The sequence below is a fragment of the Phoxinus phoxinus genome (assembly GCF_949152265.1).
Source record: "Phoxinus phoxinus genome assembly, chromosome: 15".
Classification (NCBI taxonomy): domain Eukaryota; kingdom Metazoa; phylum Chordata; class Actinopteri; order Cypriniformes; family Leuciscidae; genus Phoxinus; species Phoxinus phoxinus.
This window is the reverse complement of record NC_136890.1, coordinates 28,647,657-28,664,186: the sequence shown is the minus strand read 5'-3', so window position 1 is coordinate 28,664,186 and position 16,530 is coordinate 28,647,657. Positions and strand designations below refer to the sequence as shown.

At 37.4% G+C, this 16,530-nt stretch overlaps 1 protein-coding gene across 1 annotated transcript in view; it reads left to right on the top strand.

Moving 5' to 3' along the window:
• Positions 1-16,530, top strand: part of ntng2a (netrin g2a) — a 62,875-nt gene that overhangs the window by 12,682 nt on the left and 33,663 nt on the right. The window lies entirely within an intron of this gene.

Below are 16,530 nucleotides of genomic sequence, written 5' to 3'. Positions count from 1 at the left end.
TAAAACACGCAATGATGTAGTAGGCTATATTAATAAATTGAAAGTAGAGCTGTGCAATAAATCCAATCGCGACATGGTCTCTGAATATTAAAGCGCAAAAAGACTGCTATGTAAATATGCTTGTTCTGCGTGCCTCAATGAGCTGCGTCGCGCCTACTACATACTCAAGTATGCCTGATGCTCATTGTGTTTTCAGCCTCTCACAAACAATATGAGGACATGAATACATGAACATTTAGAGAGCTGCTCTGAGAGAACGCCTAATGAGCATTTTCATCATTTTGTTTGAGAAAAACCATTGTCAAATACACTCTGAAACAGGTCTTCACTAGAACCCGTCAAAATAAAAGTTTAGTGTAACTAGGAGAAATTATGATAGAAATAGCATATATTACTATTGTATGCCTATAGAACATACTTCTCAAAATAATAACAACAATAATTTGAATTTAAAAAGATTTAACATTATTTAAGGAATATCTTTTTTTGGGTCCATGGTTTAATTTAATAAATCTGTTCTGCAGAACTTTCCCAAAAATTAAAAGGATACTGTTTACATTTATTTGTATTAAATCATAAAAAGAAACATTCATTTTCTGAATAAAATACATTTCATAGGAGTATTCTTAAACATTTTAATAAATTATTAATGTTAAAAAATAGTTAATCTAATGGTCATTGGTCAGTTATTGAATTTAGTTGATTAGACATGTTTTATTGAAATTTTAATAAACAAAACAAACACATAATTTTAAGTTTGTTATAATAAAAGCATTGTTAAACCAAAAAAACTGTTTTCATTCATTTAACTGTCATTTTTTAACTGATGATGATAATAATAACAATCATTTATTATAACCGTTTATTTATTTATTAATTGATTAAAGGGGGGTTAATAAAGGCCTTCTGAAGCGAAGCGATGAGTTTGTGTCAGAAAAATATCCATATTTAAAACTTTACAAAGTAAAATAACTAGCTTCCGGCCACACGAACATACAGATTCCACTTAAAGGGCACCTATTATGCAAAATTCACTTTAACATGATGTTTGAACATAAATGTGTGTTGGATTTATTTTACATCTTGTGAAAAGGGGCATAATAGGTGCCCTTTAAGTCTAAAGCTACGCCATTACGCACTACGCTACTTCGACGTCATAAGTTGTGCTTTAGACGCAAGTAGACTGCGTTTGGCCGGAAGCTAGAATTTTACTTTGTAACATGTTAAATATGGATTTTTTTTCTTAAACTCATTGCTTTGCTTTAGAAGGCCTTTATTAACCCCCCAGAGCTGTATGGAGCACTTTTATGATGAATAGAGGCACTTTAATGGCCTTTTTAAATATAACTCTGAAAGAAGAATGTCATATACACCTATAGGATGACTTGAGGGTGAGTAAATCATGGGCTTATTTTCATTTTTGGGTGAACTATCCCTTTAATAGTAATATTTTCTGAGACATTGCCATACTGTGCAAATCTCATACCGTTACGACCCTACACGGGAGAGCCCCCCACCCCACCCCGCTGTTAAAAAAGTAACTAAGTAACTTTTACTCGGAGTACATTTTAAATTAGCTACTTTTTACTTTTACTTGAGTAGATTTTTAGACCGGTACTTTTACTTGTACTTAAGTAAAATTTCATTGAAGTTGTAGTACTTTTACTTGAGTACAATATTTTATTACTCTTTCCACCTCTGCTGTTAATTTCCCTATTTACCTCTTTATTTTGTGGCTTGTTTGCCAGGAGACGTTACGTGCGCTCTGATAATGATGTTTGCCTTTTCATCCGAAGTGCCAGCGATACTACTAACTCAAATTTCTGCAGAAGGCATCTAAAAATAGCCTGACTGAACAATGAAAACATATTCCTCAGTTGTTTTTTTTCCCTGCTGCTTTGATGACATTCGTGAAAAATCTTCTTGATCAGCCCCTTTCCCACTAAAAAGAAATGTTTAGGAGGCATCGCGCTGTACAGCACGCCACGTGTGTGAACATAATGAGAGACAACCATTCTCCCTGTGAAGCTCATCTTGCGGGATTCGTTTTTTTGCCCAACACTAATATGTGAAAAGATAAGACTTGCGTTTCATCCTCACCTTCTCCTCCCTGCTCCAGCTTGCTTCAATCTGACGTGAGATACAAGACAGTAGAAAGAGTTCACAAATAAGCGTCCCAGTAGATGGACCGGATTTGGAAACGGTTAGAAAGCGGGAGGGTGGGCTCGTGTTCCATCAGACAAATATCCCAAAGACATTGCTTGAACCTTAATTAAACCTGGTAAGGGAGGAAATAAATAAATAAACACCATTCCCAGGGTTCATGTTAATTTATGCAAAGACTTGATCAGATGCATCTCCTGTTCCCGTTCCCCCTTCCCTTTCCTCCCTGAATCCTCCCGTGAAACTCTTCTGAAAATCCAGTGTACCAAGATACTGCAACCTGCATATCAAAGACGCCAAAGATGGCTGGTGAATTTGGCGTGAGGGATTTTTTGAGAAATAATGCGGTTTTGTTAATATACAGAGAACCTTATAGGGCATTTCGAAAGATCAAGGTCAAATGGAAATAAAACGGGTCGGTGTAATCCTGTCAGAACTCACATCTCAGAGATGTCCTTGGGCCTACATCGGCAAAGAGACAGAGGCTGTGGAGGGAAGGTGAGATGGAGGAAGCTCCAGAGGTGCCACGAGGACAACATCAGGATCATTCCGTCTTTATCACCCGTGTGTGGGCAGAAACTCTATCATGAAAGCACCACCATGAAGAGGTGTTTTGTAGAGGATCTAGAATCCCTCAGAGATTGATTCACACCCACACTTGGATTGTGCTGTTGTGCTCTTGTATTAAATGTAAGTGCTTGTGTTTCCAACCATTTAATCACCAGGCCAGACAACACTGATATATGTAAAGAAAGAAGTTGAAAAGTACATACCCATCAAAAGTTTGTACACGCCTACTTGTTCTATATTATTTCTAGTGTTGGGGAAGGTAGACACTTCAGCTTCCAAACCTACTGACAAAAAGTAGCATTTAAACGTTAGTTCACCCAAAAATTAAAATGTCATTAATTACTCACCCTCATGACGTTCCAAGCCCGTCAGACTTTCTTTCATCTTCGGAAAACAAATGAAAATATTTTTACGGAAAGAGCTTTCTGTCCCTCCATTGACAACCTACGCAACTACCAAGTTGACGCAACAAAATGTTCATAATGGTAAACGGAAGCTCAAGCATGTTCGCTTGAAATGCGAGAATCAGTGAGGTTCATTCTTGTGTTACGCAGCACAATTGAGCGTCCTCAAGAGCCAATGAAATGTGTTTTCCCGCATCAAAGTTTGAGCTCCTGTTTATGTTCGCTGATCAATGTTTATACAGTATGTTAATAAGAGCCTAAATTCAATCTTTTCATCATATAGTGATCGAGTCTCTTCAGAAAATTAGGATTAAACCGCTCAATTCATTTGGATTAGTTTTACAATCTCTTTATGAACTTTTTGAAGCGTCAAAGTGGTAGTTGCGTAGTTGTCAATGGAGGGACAGAAATTGCTCAGATTTCATTAAAAATATCTTCATGTGTGTTCCAAAGATGAATGAAAGTCTTACAGGTTTGGAACAACATGAGGGTGAGTAAAAATGGAGTTTTCATTTTTGGGTAAACCCTTTAAGGTATTTATACATACATATACACACTGTACAAAGGACCACCATATGTGTGTGTGTGTGAGTATAATGTGAGTATAAAGGATATCATTCACTCACATAAATATGGATTTTTGTGCAGCAACTTTTTGGACCAGTTCATTTTTATGAACAATCTGATTCAATTCACTCAAATGAATCATTAAAAAAGCAAATAGATAAGATAGACAGTTTAGGTGGGTGCATTTGAATATTGCTCCAGTTTGTACAAATATACACTACTTTTGAGAAGTTTGAAGTTATAATTTTATTCAGCAAGTTTGCATTAAAAATACTTTTACATTTGGCTAAATTATATTTCAAATAAATGCTGTTCTTTTGAACTTTCTATTCATCAAAAGAAAAATCCTGAATGTATCAGGATTTTTAAAAACCTGTTGTCAACATTGATAATAATAAGAAATGTAGTCTACCTTGAGCAGCAAATCAGCATATTAAAGTGATTTCTGAAGGATCATGTGACACTGAAGACTGGAGTAATGATGCTGAAAATTCACACACATGAGTACATTACACTAAAAAATATGTTAATATTAGAAATATGTTCACAATATTATTGTTTTTACCGTATTTTTTATCAAATAAATACAGTCTTGGTGAGCTTAAGAGACTTCTTTCAAAAACCAATCATATCACCCTCAACTTTTTTGAACGGTAATGTATATGAGTCAAAAAATGAGTACCGGTATATGAAACTGTACAAAAAAATTAATTCTAGAATGTGGTAGTGTATGCGAATCCAATCTAAGCTTTGCACTGACGCTTCAAGTTGTGATATGCAACGTTCACCTGTGTTGGTTGATATTTAGTAGTCAAGGTCCTGTGGCAGGGGTCTGATGGGTAAAGTCAGCTTTGGCCTCATGATCATGGACAGAGAGATTGGCAAGATGTGTCTGAGATCTGGGCAGGATCATTTATTCAGTCTGACCCTCATTCACCTCCTTCATCGGTCCCATTAGGAAAATGTCAGTCTGTCAGAGCGGTGTCCTCCGAAGGAAGTGAAAACTCTGGATATAAGATGGAGTCTCTTGATTCTTTATGCAATTTTTGTGCTGTTTGAGAGGCACCTGAGCCCTGGATCTAAGGTTTAAGACTGGCAGAGAGGGTGTGAGAGACATTGGCAGGTCTTGTCAAAAGAGAACATTGGCAATTTGGAACGGGACAGTTTGGGAAAATCACATGACACCAGTCAGGTGCTGTCAGGCCCTTCTTCCTTTTCACTGAAACATTTGTTTCTAAGGTCAAAATGCACTGTGAGATCATATAAAAAAAGTGATCAACACTGAAATACCCTCTGACCCTGATGAATTCCCTCATTACTCCAGACTTTATGCTAGTTAGTGCTGGTTTGGCATTGGTACCAGCAAACACCTACAGAAAAGTACCATGGTGGTCCTGGAATACCATGTAAAGACAGAATACATGAATTTAAATATTATGGCATATATAAAAGTACAGTTTCAGTGAAAAAAATTGTACGGTGTTACACAGAAATATACTATAATATTGAAATTAATGTTATTTACATCTTACTCCAAAGTTCTTACAAAAATCCTTACAAAAATGTACCATAGTTTTATTATAGTAAAAGTGTACTAACCATGTTTTATTGGCAGATTGATTACCATTTGTATAACCACAGTTGCACCACAAATACCATGTGTAAACTAGGTTAGTGTAGCAAAACCATGGTTCATTTGTGGTTACCATGGTTTAACAGTGTTTTCTTGTTTTTATTTGTAGTAAAACCATAGTTAATTTTCATAAGGAATGCTATGGTACTACTAAATGGCGAATATATATATATATATAATATAATCTGAATGTGTATAATCCTTCTCTACTGTACACCCTACAGAAACATCCCTTTACGGCTAGAATCTATAATTCACAGACAGTCACACGCCTATCTTATCGGCTTAGCTTTTTTTGATATGTTACTTTGTTCAGCTGGGATCTGTCAATATACAGACGTGCTGACAGTTGCTCAGTGTCCACAGTGCACCGTGCCGTGAATGACCTGACAGGCCATCGTTTGCCCATCGTCGGCATCGCTGCTGAAAACACCAGCACATGTGTTCTGGATGCTGGTGTGGATATCACATCTAGCTTCTTAAAATCAACTTGAATAGTCATTCTCAAACCATTTTACTTCTGTAATGTAACATATTTCTAAGTGAAAATGCAAAACAGGACTTGATTTCATCCACAGGGAACTGATTGGATTGTGAAAAGTGGATGTTACATACCATAATGAAGCCAGACCAAGTTAAATAGCTGTTTGGTTATTGGTTAGCATTGTCCAACAGCCCGTACTGTGAGTGACATCAGCAGAAATGGAGAGTCCTGCCGGGAGACAAGAACATTACTGTAACGATGCGGTTGAAACATACTGTACGAGGAAGCAGGATCCACGTGCAGCAGTCTTTTATTAAATAAACTCGACAGACTCAACAAGAGGGAACAAGACTAGGGAACATACAACATCAATAACTCAAAAAGACTGATATACAGGGCTTAAAGGGATAGTTCACTTTGAAATTAACTTTTGGTATGTTTTAGCTTACCTCAAGGGCATCCAAGATGTAGGTGTCTTTGTTTCCGCAGTAGTTTCAATTTTGATATTTTTAGGTCAAACCGTTCTTGTCTGTCAGTCATATAATGCAGGTCTATGGTCACTGTCTCAAAGAGCATGCACAGAAAAGTCCAAATTAAACAATTCCCCATCGTAAGTACACATTGATGGCCTAAGACACGAAACGAGCGGTTTGTGTGAGAAAACGAACAGTATTTATATCGTTTTTTATCGGTGTAGGGCGCACGCGCTTCCTGGTGTGTGACGTGTCCTAAAATATATAGCCTACCAATTAATTCAGAGGTAACTTGACTAAAACGAATATGACATGACAAAATATTTACTACCTTTCAAGTAAATTTTTTGTCAAAAGAAATACATTTGAAAAAATGAACGCTTGAGAGTCTCTGAGGGCAGTCATGCAAGTAGTTTTTTGGGGCAACAGAGCTGTGTCAACAGATCAATGAAGCCCCCCTCTCAAAGGCAGTCAGACACATCTGAAGAGCCAAGCAAAAGCGAAGTTTCCTTTGGACAGAGCCTTGAGCGAGCTCCGTGTTCAGCGTGTGCTGCGCTTGAACTGAACCTGTAGTGCTGCATCGTGCACGTTTGGTTTAATCTCACATTCTCTTTTTTCATCTTGTTTAGTGTGCATATCTTACCATACTGAGCCAATCAGTCCCACGGCAGAAAAAAAGTTTGAAGTTTTCTGCAAGGTTTGGAGTATAGAGAGAATATGCAATCTTTGGGTTCCTTCTATAGATATACATTTATTAAACACATTTTTTTTTTTTTTACATTTTCTGGGTGGTTGCTAAGGTACGCTATGTGGTAGAGCTGAACGATTCTGGATTTTTTTGTTTCTAACAGAGATCATAATTCTCCCACGATTCTGAACATAACATGTAATTTACTAGAGGTTCTGACGAAAAGTTAATTGCTGCAGTCTATTTACTGTGTTTAATTAATCTGAATTAATGATTAAATTAAACGGGTTGAATGAATGATTCAATGATCACTCATAAATACATCACTTTTTTCATTACTGGATGAATCAGCGTTTTTTGCACGAATCTCTTGAATGAATGATTCAATGACAAATAAATTTTTAAGTCACTTTTCGCCACCTACTGGAGAAACAATATTTATTAAACAATGTAATTGATTGCTTCCGTAGACATCAGTGTTTATATCTGAATTATGAACTTTTATCCCGGTACTTCTGTGATAATACGAATATCTATACGAATATTTGTAACAAAAATAACGATACTGGGTGGTTGATTTTGTTAGACAGCCGAATCGTTGTCATTTTAGGAATGAGATCGCGTGGGTGTTTGAATCGAGATAGCAATCTTTTAACGAATAATCATGCGTTAGCGCAGGGGTCGGCAAGTAAGTTTGACATCGGGCCAAACATTTTTTATTCACCACTAGATGGCGAGCCAGAACATAGTCAAAGGATAATTTAAGAAATGAAGTGATGAAAAATGCAACTAGAATTGCCTGTGACAGACTGTTACAGCGTCTTTTGTAACTGGTAGTGAGCTGTTACTCTGTGTTAAATCCTGTAGTAGGACAGTCATTAACAAAAAGCCACATTTGTGTGGCGGTGTCCGGGTTTTACACTGGATAAATGAATAAAGCAGTAGTGACACGTAACCTGGCAAGTATCTTCATTCACCAACTTGCAACACAGACCGCCTTGCTAAAACACACATATGTGGGAGATGCGGAATGGATAAAAATAACTCAAAAAATAAAAGAGGACTTGAATAAGCCCATTAATGGCATGTTTGAGTCATGCTCTTAACAAACTATGTTTTATTTCCTCTTTCCATATTTGGAAATAATAAATGTATATCATTTTAATTTGCTTGTTACACAATGAAGTCTAACTTATTGTAATCATTATTTGACGTAGCCTACTATTACACTCAGAATTATTCCTTGGCATCCTCACGTACTAAACTGCATTTTTTATTTAATTGTTTGCGTGCTGGAGGTGTGCAGAGTGATGTTAACATTTAGGCTAGCTGGTGAGAGAAAATGGCACTATCAAAGAGTCAAAAGAGGAAAGTTGACAGCGAAAATAGGGCATACAAAGAAGAATGGAAAGACAACTGCGTTCATCCTACCTAGTTTTGTGGATGCAAAGCCGGTGTGTCTTATCTGCAACGAAGCGATCCACAGACTCTTGTCTTTTTCAAATTAAAGGCTCTCAATTTATCTCAAAATAAAACATTGCTGCAAAAACGTTCGCATACTTTTATTCTGAAGGCAAAATCACTAAAGATGAAGTGATTGTGAGTAACTGTTGCTGTCATGATAGATCTATTTTAGAACCAGACGCTATCAAAATAATCTGGCTGCGGGCCTGTTGCTGACCACTGCATAGCGGTTACTTAAACCGTGTACTGGACGCAACAGCTTGAAGCTGTCTACACTGGACACTACAAAGCGAATGTTACAAATCCATTTATTCTTCATGTGAGAAGTAACGCGAGTGTTTGAAGCACATCAGAGATAGAATTTGTCATCTTGTGCCGCATCCAGTGTAGACAGCATCACTGATTATAATGCTTTCGATCTGCTTATGTCATGTCACATCTGCAAGGCGAAAATGATAAATCTGATTACTTTGAAAAGCTATAGCACAACTCACACTAGTCACAACTAGTATGAACACAGTAAACTAATTCAGTATATTAATGTTAAGTGTAAAAATTGTACGGTACAACCTGCTAATTGGTTAACGGAAACAAATAAATCTAAAAGGGCATTTCATGTCATTTTACAGTGAAATATTTTTTACAATTGCAGTTGTTGGAAGTAAAAAGGAACAAGTCATCTTATAATTTACAGAGAAAAAATGTAAATTGACGCTCATTTAATTTATCATTGAAATGTCTGTATTTTGTACATTAGGGTTTTATGTTATATCTTGTGTTGTTAAATTAACGTTTATTGCATTATTTTAGTGTCGTGTGTTACCATGATGGTGTTTTGTATTTGCGTGTATGACACTGTACACCTTACACAAGCTTTGATTCTACATGTGGCATTCTCATTACCACCTGTGTTTTCTGGTGCTTGTCACTGTATTATACAAACCAGATTGTGCACTTTAAAATAGCTATATTAACATTATATCAGGATGTTTTTCTTTTTCCTCCATTTTTTTCAGTTGTACACAAGTTGAATATTTAGCATTAGGGATTTGTTAAAAATCTTAAACCCTAACAGCAATCAAGAATAGTGAATTCAGCCAGCTCAAGACAGAGGAATCATTTCACAGGCAAATTTCAAATGCCCACTATTTGTCTCTTCAGTTCCATTTAAACATCATTGGTGTATTTGATCATGATTTTCACCACACTGCTTTGCGTGGGCGCATGTGTGATCTGCAATTTTTGCTTTTGTCTGCAGTTGCTTTCGTGTGATGTAATACTTGCCCTACTTTTAGGTGAAGATTATGCTAGCAATACGTCGGTACAGTTAGAAGCAGAGCGGAGAATGTATTATAAATGCTCAGGTCTTGGCAGAGCTGCTCTTACAGTATTCCCACAGGACCTCCGCGAGTTTGCTTCTAAAAAGCCGAACACCATCAGCGCTGACCATCAAAGATGAGTCCTTGGCCTGAGTTACTCTTCTGCTAAGGTTACATTAGCAAAGCGGCCAGGGGCGCAAACTTAGGCTTGCTTCCTCTCTTCCTGCATGCTCACTGCTGTAACATATGCAAAGATATATTATTAAACACACAGAGTAAGAGTAAAAAAAAAATACTGTGGGTTACTGGCAGTGCGAAATTCAGATGGCATGGTCTCCTAAGCCCCTGCAGTCTTTTTGGCTACGGTCACATGTAGTGCAATTCAGATTTATTTGCTCAGATCTGATTTTTTTTTAACCTGTTCACACTGTTGTTGTAAATTTGGCCAATATCAGATTCGAGTGTGAACAGATCATGGTTCAGAACTGATCCGCATGCGCAAAAGAACAATATAAGATGTCACGCAGCACGCTGTCATATGGAAGTAAACACGGAGGGAATTAAAGTAACTGATTACGTCTTTATTTATAGTGTGATCTGCCGTGGAAGCCAGGCAATTTATGCACAGGCAATTTTAAAAAACAATGAGGAAGACAACAAAAAGAGAGCATAATAAATAAAAAAATATGATATGAGCCCTCATGTTTTGCATGTATATAGAGCTGTGACTGTAATACTTATGAGCTCTCTGACACATCACTGTCCTTCACTATCTTTCGCAACTTTCTTGATAACGTCGGGTGTGTAAAAGGGACTATCATGAGCACAGACTTATGACAAATGTTGATCTAGAGTGACGTAAAAGTCGCATGAATTCCGATTTGACAAATTTGCAAAACATCTCCTGAATCGGATTTAGTACCACTTATGGAAGTGGCCCAAATCGGAATTGAAATGATCAGATTCAATGTGGTTTGTGCTGTTCACACTGTCATGAAAACAGATCTGAATCACAGAAGAAGAAAAATTGGGCCACATTTACCTGCAGTCTGAACGTAGCTTTGTTAGCTGCACTCACACACGTTTAGGCTTCTTAAACAGTTACTCTTTAAAAAAAAACAAAAAAAACAAACCCAGACACAGCAGTTTATAAATGTTGAGTATTACACTGAATTACCTTTAAACCTGAAGTGTGTAATTCTTTCTCCTGTACCAGCTGCACTAGAACGTTGGCCACTCTATTGCCATCTGTGGTTGGAACATAAAATTGCAAGTTACTTACAGAGTTGTCCATTTTACTTCGGCACAAACATCGCTCTGTCTGTATGAGCATCCAAACATACTGACACAGGAAGGCTCAACCATTTCAGTGAGTTTGGGGTGGGAGCATTGGTTGTCCAGCTAATGGGATGTGCAATAAACTGTTTTTGAAAACATAATTGAAATAATAACTGCAGTCATAAACTATAAAAATGTACACACATGTCTTTTAAATTAAATTAGCACAATGTTAAATGTGCGACGCAACAGAAGTAGCAACAGATAGCTTTCTTGTGACGTACATCTGAGTGAAATGGATTATCAAAAAAGACAAAAAAGTTGGATGGGGACTTGGTTCTATCTATTGGTTTTTGATTGGATGGAGGCGGACCTAAAAGCGAGCTTGCAGACGACTGTAAGAAAGGGGCGTGGTTTAAACAGTCTAAATGATCGGAGAAGTCCTGCACGCGTCACCAGAGAGGAGTCTGTCGTTTCACGGGAAGATCGAGTTATGATGTTTAAATTCAAAAAGAAAAAAAAACGTAACATGCATGGATGAATCGTTCAGAAAAAGATCAATAACATGCATTTAGAAAATAGATAGATGCTGCCTCATGTGCTATCTGAATATTGTATTCGGACATTATTGCCCTCTCAAGTCATATTTACTGGGAAACTGATACCCGAGTTGGGCGTGCCATAAATATCAATCATAGGGGAGAGGAGAACAATTGCTGCAGTGACTTCATTAGTTTTTTCCACTACAGCTACATCGCCTTGTCTTGTAGTGCATATTTATATGAACAACCGAATTTATACACAGCTAAAAAATTGTATGTATTCGACCAAAATTCCAGTATCATCAGCACAGACTATCTGGATAGCACAGTGAATGTTAATATTGTTGTCAATGAATGGGATGCTCCATTTTATTCTAAATTAAAAAGCTTCAGTTCAGTTTGGCTTTAATAAGATTTCCCAAAGAAATAGGCATTAAATAAACCTGGTTTCCGCCGTGATTTCTATTCTCTACGACTTGAACGCGACAAGCTTGTAATCACAACTTCAGAAGAAGGAAATAGGACATTTCTGATAGCATGTGAATGAAGCATGCATGCCAACTTTGCACAGTCTGTAATGAGCCTCATTTACATAGAACGGTGGTGTTTCAACTGAAAAGAATGACAATGACTTTTTTTATTGACAAAATCAGAGGTGAGAACAGAAAGAAAAAACAGAGAAAAAAAAAGATATACACACACAAAATTTGTTCCACAGCTTTTCAATACATGTAGGAGAATATAAAAATCATCAAAATAATCATATTAATAATAATAATAACAGTGATGTTAATATATACATATATATTACGAATTATAAGAGAGACACAAATTATAATTATATACAAATTCCTTAAAGAATGACAATGACTTAACTGAAGTCTCTATTTTATCGCATTTAAAAGCTGTTAAACTTCAGTAAATTAAGCTGAAACGCGGCAAATATGAAGTGATTTTTAAAATATTTTTGCTATTCTGTTATTTGGCGCTAGTACCGCAGCAATTACTCACTCTTTTTGGATCCTACAATGAATGCTACTGAGTTTTCTACAATCCCAGGTGGTGAGAAGTTTGAAATTTGATAAAAGTACAAAGTGCAATTTCATGGCTAAGGCAAGACTTGTGAAAAGAAAATACATTATGTTGATGCATTTTGCATCAAAGCTATATAAGAAAGCTTTGAAATAAGTTTGATATTTGAAGATTTTTTTCCCACCCAAACTATTGACATCTATATCTGACAATCAAAAGGCACCTTCAAAGCCAGCATTCAAGCGTACTGAATGTGAGAGCGGGATCCAGCCAGAGCCATCCAATAACCCAACCCAAAGAATCAACCAACGTTCTTTTTCATTCTAGTTTGCGGCCGAATACTTGTCTGTTTACACATGCATTGATCTGGCTAACCCATCCACCAGAGTCTGTTTTCATCCATCTTTCCGCACAGAAGTGGGTATTATATGACTAATGATGCACTCTCGTGGCTGTGTATGATTAAATTAACCCGTGCCTTTTACCCTGAGCCCAGCCATCACTTTTTATGATGGATGAAAAAAAAACTCAGAAGTCCCCCCCCCACGACATTCAGAATACGTCTAATACAATTAGCCATTAACAGCCAGAACAAAACTGCAGTTTTGAGCTTTTGTTTCTGCATAAATGTCCCTCAAATTTTACTCTACAAGAAAAAAAAATCTGCAATTGGGAAAGTCAGTCAATGTGATCAAAATCTAACACTATTTTCATTTAATAACATGAAATAAAAGGCTTAATATAATAGGCTTAAACTTATTGGGTTTGGCAATTAAAAGTACAAGTGATATCAACTCATCTCAATAGCACAAAAAAAATATATTTCTCGATATCCAAGCAAACATTAAACTCAATGCCAATGAAACTCAACATTTGGACTTGCTCTAACATGTGTAAAGTTGTTTTTACTGTGGTCTGCAGTCCTCCACTTGTGTTTCACTTGTAGTTGATGCTTCAAACATGTTCTGACCAGTTCCAAAGGTTTTGATTAGTTAAAGCTGCAGTCCGTCGTTTTCCTCTTTGTCGCTATCTCTGTTCGAAATCTGCAATTGCAGTTATTCGCGAAATTATTAACTGTACGTGGGTAGTAAATCGGCATGAAACAGCGCGGATGAACACAATGTATTGAAGAGATTGGAGAACCTGTGGATACTGTACTTGTTTTAGCATGGGCTCGGTTGCAGTCTCTTTTTTTCTGTAGCCACTCTGAAGGTCGAAGTCTTTTGGGTTTTACAACGGGTGAATCTCCAGTTGTCACTGGTGATTGTCGCTTTAAACTTTCGGGATCCGCCATACCAAGTGCTAAGCTAAATCTCCACCTCCATCATCCACACACGCTATATAGCCGACTAGCCGGGACTCCTTCTCTATGTGTACAGATGTGACGTAATGACGCAAAGACATGATCGAAATTCCCGCGGAAATCTACCAGTACCACTGGAATTAAAATCAATATTACAAGCTTACCGTTTTGAATCGAGGTAAGGCAAGCAGATCGTTTTGAACACTGGCTGGTTAAGTTTTTTTTTTCAAAAATGTCTTTTTTGATATTTTTAAACCCAAAAAAGTGCCGGACTGCAGCTTTAATTTCAAATAAAAGAACGAAACGGTTATAATGTTCAAACATGCAGTAATGGCAGGAACTAATTTAACATGTTAACTTTGACAGCCCTAACTAAAATGCGTATTAGTTAGTATTAGCACGTATTAGCATTTTTACTCTGAAATACATAATAATACACATTCAGAAACAATGTCACAATCAGCTTGTCTAATTATGCTGTATATCTTGTTAGACTCCAATCACGAACATGACATGAAAGTGTGCTTCCAGTGTCTCTTTGACAAAAGGTTCATAGTGTAATGCTCAGGTATTTACCTCATTAAGACAAAGACGAAACCGTCTTCAAACGACTGATTGTTATGTCTGTAAAGGGGAAAGAATACAAAATGACTCCGTGACCTTACATTAAAAGCGTTTTTTTTCCCTCCCCCCCCCTAATATGTTAAGAAATTAAAATTCCCATAATGGTTTAAATGTTTTCAAATATTTTGTAGACTGAATTTCTTGCACATTTTACTGTCAATTTGACAGGATTTCCCTACAGTGTAAGATACTACGTTTGCACAAACATTTTTGAAAGGTTATCAGGGAGGCAGAAAGCACAAGCAAAGGGAAAGAGGGAACAACAGAAAACTGTCCTCCCTCAGTTTGTCATTCGCAAGGGGATCTTTGAAATTCTATTAGGGTCGTTCGGCCTCCCTGAAAGCAAGCACCGCGGGCGTAAATATCTCCGCTGCCCAGATCCCCACCCTAGGGGCGCAGAATAAAAGGGGGTGTCCCAGGAAGGCAAACAGAATTTTTCATCAGAACGCCATCGCTCATCAAAATTTCATCCGGCCATTCTGTATGGGGACTGTATCTAGTGCAACGCCATCACAGCGGGACGTTCCTGTTCAGTCGACTGGCCCAATCCCTCCTGCACCAAAACATGTGCTTCATTAAATGCTTCTCTTTGCCCACACATAACATCATAAACATCATAACATCTTAAGATTCACACGTCCATAGTGAAAAGATGTTTCTAAAAGTTCTAATATCCAGAGCTGACATGCACACTTTACACTGCATCCACCTTCTGTAAACTAAACTTTGTGTTTTTAACTTTAAGTATGCGTGTTTTTAACTTTTCCGCCATTGATGGAAATTTCCGTCTTTCCGTGTTTTTATTGTTATACGGTAGGGGTCGCTATTACACATCTTCTGAAAGAGTACAGAATCTTCTGATCAAAAAAAACATGTGAAGAAGAAGCAGAAACAAGCGATAGCCTATAAGCAGATGCATGTGTAAAATAACGCAACCATCAACATTAAACGGCATATAAATCAAAAAATGCCTAATGTTGACCCAGGACGAGCTTTAGGACTGTGAAGCTTTGGGGGTGTTGATGGACTCGATCTACTCCGTCTGTGTTTTGATCCAGACATAGTCTTTCAAATGTCTCAAAATTGTAAAAAAAAATTATGAAACTTGCCCACATCAGACCTAATTGAGTATTGATTAAAAAAAAGAATGCATGAAGCTAGAATAAATGTTTATTTTTAAGCAGAGAGTCTATTCTTTCTTTTGATAGATTGCATGTTCAGATATTCAAACAACAAAATATTCTGGGGGCCACAAACTTTTGTGAAAATTATGAAAAATGCTGGCGCTGGCTGGCAACTTTTTTTCAAAAACGCAGACAGGGAAATAGTTAAGTACAACATCATATCAGGATGGAAAATGGAAATGGCCATATTATAAATACGTTAAAAAATATATTTTACTTGAAAGTAATTTTTTTCATAGGAATGGATTCTTTACTACTTTAAAGTGCTGTCACTAACAAAGGTTAATCTCCACAGAAATGCAATTTTATGAAAGGACAGACCGCACAGAATTAGTTTTGAAATAGCGAGCAGCTTGACAAGACAACTGTGTGCCCATCTCACTGTATTCAGCATGAGGATGCCTAAAGGATAGAGCTCTGTGGACAGTGACGCAGCAGGCGATGGAGTCACATTCTGGCAATAATTGGCCCCATCGCGATGTTTCCGTGGGGGGGAGAAATTAATTATGAAGGGACCTCCCTTATTCTTTCTCTCCTTCAACTTTTTTTGATGTGCACAGGACCACTCTCTGTCTCTCTCTCCGTCTTCTTTCCTCACCGTCTCCGTGCCGTTAATCCGAGTCTTCCACGTGAGAGGCGGCGGTGCTTGCTTTGGGCTTCCGCCCTTTCGAGCGGGAGTGCAAAAGAAGCCCTTTTCTGCATCCTGTGTGAATAATTTACAGGAGCTGCCGGTGCCAAAGCTTTCAAGGTCGTCTGCGAATCAGTAGCTGTGGTACAGGAAGGGCCTTTCGCCTCATGGGGA